General features: G+C 35.7%; 1 non-coding gene across 1 annotated transcript; it reads right to left on the reverse strand.

Moving 5' to 3' along the window:
• Window positions 1-2,682: 2,682 nt before the first annotated feature.
• LOC119621053 (U6 spliceosomal RNA) lies at window positions 2,683-2,788 on the reverse strand. Its single transcript, XR_005237579.1, has one exon. It is a non-coding gene; the product is annotated as a U6 spliceosomal RNA (small nuclear RNA).
• Window positions 2,789-5,140: the final 2,352 nt, after the last annotated feature.

Consider the following 5,140-nt stretch of genomic DNA (forward strand, 5'->3'; position numbering starts at 1 on the left):
CTCTACTAAAAATACAAAAAACTAGCCGGGCGAGGTGGCGGGCGCCTGTAGTCCCAGCTACTCCGGAGGCTGAGGCAGGAGAATGGCATAAACCCGGGAGGCGAAGCTTGCAGTGAGCTGAGATCCGGCCACTGCAGTCCAGCCCGGGCTACAGAGCAAGACTCCGTCTCAAAAAAAAAAAATAATAATAATAATAATAATTTCAAGGATCACCTTATAAGACATTCATAAATTAATACTAAAAGTTTTTTAAAGACAACAAAATCAGGAAGTGAGCTACGGAATCAGTGGGGTCACTTTATGATATAATCGGGTGTGAAAGAATGGTATCAGAGAGACCCAGTGAGATATTGTGGTTATTTTCTTTACAGAGGAAGCCGTTAAGGAGAATCTTTAATCCATCTGAAATTTGAAGTAGCAGAGGCATTCAATCATAAACAGCTAAACAGGTAAGTTCTAGACCTGATGGTAAATAATATACACATCAGGTGCCTCTTACTCGATGTTTTGAAGAAACTCAAAGGTAAAATGGTGTTTTAATAGCTTCAAGTCATGAACTATTCCCAGAAACAGAACTAGAAGATTTTCAAGATGACTAAAATCCACCAACAAAAACCTAGACCAGAAAAACCTCCTTTGGGGATTCTCTTACATCATTAGCCACTTGATAAAATAAATAGCATAAGCATAATACGTTTAGGAGCAAGAAGCAACCGGGCATCTACGTTTTAGATGCTATAGAAGTCAAACATGTTGCCCTTCTATTCCCAGAATCCTCTACCCTTGCCTTAAACACAGTGATACCTCTACCAGAATACATTCCTCTCAAAGAACTGACACTCTCTGATAAGCTTTTAAAGATTTTCAAAATATTTTCAAAAATTAAAGTAACCTTCACCAGCATGAGAAACTTGGCCAGCTTTTTTATCTTTACCATTTTTGGGGGGCGTCAGGACTTCTCTAAAGAGCAAAAACTTCCTACCCCTAGAAAAGAGTTTCTGATAAAGCAAAAATCATGGCCCCCAAAAAAGAGTGATCTTGCCAACACAGGCTCTGAAATACCTCACAGATTTTGAAATTCACATCTTTCTGGTAGTTCATTCCTGTATTAATTCATCAGAGAAATAAAGCAACAAACTATCAGTATAATTAGTTATTATAAATTTACGAAATAAACTCAACTCTACTTCCAAAGGATATAAGAGCATGTCATTCACATTGATGTTTACATTTTTTTCCTTTATTGCACAGTTGACCTTTAGAGGCATTTTCCATGAAACTGTTTATCATTCTGCTTCCCGTTTTGGCTATCAAAAATGCAACTTTATTAGACAACATCTTTCTTATGAATTTTAAAAATCATTTATCACAGATTTAACCATCTTCTAACTCTTCATGCACCAACATTATACTTTCTTACATTGAACTTTTATTTTGAGATCATTGTAGATTCACATGCAGTTGTGAGATATATACAGAAGTATTCCATGTACACTTTACCTGCTTTCCTTCAGTGGTAATGTCATGCAAAACTATAGTATACTATCACACTAGGATATTGACACTGATACAATCCACCTACTAGTTCAAATTTCACCAATTTTACTTGTACTGTTTGGTCACTGTAAAGATCACACATGTTGCCATTTTATAATCACATCCACTTTTCTCACACACCCTTAACCTCCAGCAACCATAATATGCCCTCAACATTTATAACTTTGTCATTTCAAGCATGTCATATAAATGGAATCATACAGTATATACAGTATATAATATTTTGGATTGGCCTTTTCCATCCAGCATAATTCCCTGGAGTTTAATCCACATTGTCATGTGTATCAATAGTTTATTTTTATTGCTGAGTACTATTCCATGGTATGGATGTACCATAGTTCATTTAACCACTCACTTGTTAACAGACATCTAAGTTGTTTCTAGTTTGGAGCTATTAGGGTAAAATTGCTATGAATATTTGTATGCAGTTTTTTGTGTGAACAAAAAGTTATCATTTTTCTGGGATAACTGCCTGGACTGAAATTTCTGATTTGTGTAGTAGATGAATGTTTGGTTTTCTAAGAAACTGCCAAATCATTTTTCAAAATGGGTGTACCATTTTATATTCCCACCAGCAATCTATCAATAATCCAGTTTCTCTGTGTCCTTGCCAGCAACTGATGCTTTACAACTTTTTATTTCAGGCATTCTGTTAAGTATGTAGTAATAGCTCATTTTTGTTTTAATTCACATTTTCATAATAGGTAGTGATGTTGAAAATTTTTAAAGTGCTTATTTGACATTCATATATCCTCTTAGGTGACATGTCTATTAATGTCTTTTGAATTGTTTGTGTTTCACTGTTGAATTTTGAGAACTATTCATATATTCTAGATACTAGTCATTTGTCAGATGTAGAGTTTGTGAATATTTCTTCCAAGTCTATGTAGCTTGTCTTTCTATCCTCTTAACAATGTCTTTCACAGAGCAAAGTTTTTTAAATGAATGAAGTCCAGTTGGTCAGTTTTTGATTTTCTAGATCGTGCTTTTAGTCTTAAGTCTAAGAACTCTTTTCCTACCCCTTGATCTTGAAGATTTTCTACTGTGTTATTTTCCTAAAAGTTTAATAGTTTTATGTTTTTCATTTAAGACCATAATCCATTTACAAGTAATTATTTTCTTTTTTCAAATACAAAATGTTTTACAAATTTGCATGTCATCCTTGTGCAGGTGCCATGCTAATTTTCTCTGTATCATTCCAAATCTAGCATATGTACTGCAAACTGAGCACCACTTTGAGGCAATTTTTTTTAAAAATAAGGTTGAGTTTAAGTCAAATTTTTTGTTGTTGTCTATGGGAGCCGATTGCTCCACCATCATTTATTGAAAAGTATATTCTTCCTCCATTGAACTGCTTTTACACCTTTGTCAGAAATATGTTGCGCATATTTTTGTGGGTCTATTTTTAGATTCCATATTCTCTTCCATTAATCCACACATCTGTTACTCCACCAATACGATGCTCTCTTGATTACTGTACCTATTATATAATAATTGCTACTATAAGATAGAATGATTTCTCTCACTTTATTCCTCTTTTCAAGATTGTTTCAGCTATTATAGGGCATGTGTTTTTCTATATAATTTTTAGAATAAGTTTTTCTATATTTTAAAATCTTCACTACAATTTTAATAGAGATTGCATTAAATCTACAGATCAATTGTAGAGGACTGACATTTTTATTATATTAAGTCTTCCAGATCATTAATATACCATATTCCACAACATGGTACATTGTGTGTCTTTCTTTTGGTCTCCATGGTTTCAGATGAGAAATCCTCTGCCATTCCAGTAAGTGTTCCCCTATAAAGGCATCACTTCCCTGTGGTCGATTTGAATGTGCTTTTGGCCTTTAGTTTTTAAGCGTTTAATTGTGACATGCCTTAGCATGGATTTTGGGGGTTTATAATATTTGTGGTTTGCTCAGATTCTTAAATCTGTAGATGTATGCCTTTTGTCAAGTTTGAGACATTTTGGGCCATTATTTTTTTCATATGTTTTTATTTTTTTTTTTCTCCTTCTGGAACTCATTGAGTCACTGTATTTATCAGTGGTATGTTTTCCATAATTGCCCCACAGGTCCATATGCCTCTAATCAGTTTTTCTCACCTTCTCTCTTTTGTTCAGAACATGTACATTCTATTTATTTGTCCTCTAGTACATTGTTTCTATATTCTTTCATAACCACTCTTACTATTCATCCCATCCCGTGATTTTAAAACTTCAGTCATTGTATTTTTAGTTCTGTAATTTACATTTAATTCTTTTTTAAAACTTCTCTTTTATCAATAATGTTTTTCCTTTTAAAAATGTGACCAAAAAAATTCAGACTGGCAAGATGGCCAAATAGGAAGAGCTCTGGTATGCAGCTCCCAGCAAGATAGATGCAGAAGGCGGGTGATTTATGCATTTCCAACTGAGGTACCCGGTTCATCTCACTGGGACTGGTTGGACAGTGGGTGCAGCCCATGGAGGGTGAGCAGAAGCAGGGTGGGGAGTCACCTCACCCAGGAAGCACAAAGGGTCAAGGGATTTTCTTCCCTTAGCCAAAGGAACTGGTGACAGACAGTGCTGTGAGGAATGGTGCACTCGAGTCCAGATACAGCACTTTTCCCCCAGTCTTCACACACGAAAGCACCAAAAGCAATGGCAACAAAAGCCAAAACTGTTAAATGGGATCTAACTAAACTAAAGAGCTTCTGCAAAGCAAAAGAAACTATCTTCAGAGTGAACAGGCAACCTACAGGATGGGAGGAAATTTTTGCAGTCTACCCATCTGACAAAGGGCTAATATCCAGAATCTACAAAGAACTTAAACAAATTTGCAAGAAAAAATGAACAACCCCATAAAAAAGTGGGCAAAAGATATGAACAGACACTTCTCAAAAAAAAAAAAAGACATTTATGCGGCCAACAAACATATGAAAAAAAGCTTATCATCACGAGTCATTAGAGAAATGCAAATCAAAACCACAATGAGATACCATCTCACACCATTTAGAATGGTGATTATTAAAAAGTCAGGAAACAATAGATACTGGAGAGGATGTGGGGAAGTAGGAATTCTTTTACACTTTTGATGGAAGTGCAAGTTATGTGGAAGACAGTGTGGGAATTCCTTAAGGATCTAGAACTAGATATATCATCTGACCCAGCAATCCCATTACTGGGTATATACCCAAAGGATTATAAATCATTATACAAAAAGACACATGCACACATATGTTTATTGTGGCACTGTTCACATTAGCAAAGACTTGGAACCAACCCAATTGCCCATCAATGATAGACTGCATAAAGAAAATACGGCACATATACACCATGGAATACCATGCAGCCATTAAAAAAAGAATGAGTTCATGTCCTTTGCAGGGACATGGATGAAGCTGGAAACCATCATTCTCAGCAAATTAACACAGAAACAGAAAAGCAAACACCGCATGTTCTCACTCATCAGTGGGAGTTGAACAGTGAGAACAGATGGACACAGGGAGGGGAACATCACACACTGGGGCCTGTCTGGGGGTGGGGGGCTAGAGGAGAGATAGCATTAGGAGAAATATCTGATGTAGATGACAGGTT

Source organism: Chlorocebus sabaeus, chromosome X (assembly GCF_047675955.1).
Source record: "Chlorocebus sabaeus isolate Y175 chromosome X, mChlSab1.0.hap1, whole genome shotgun sequence".
Taxonomy (NCBI): Eukaryota; Metazoa; Chordata; class Mammalia; order Primates; family Cercopithecidae; genus Chlorocebus; species Chlorocebus sabaeus.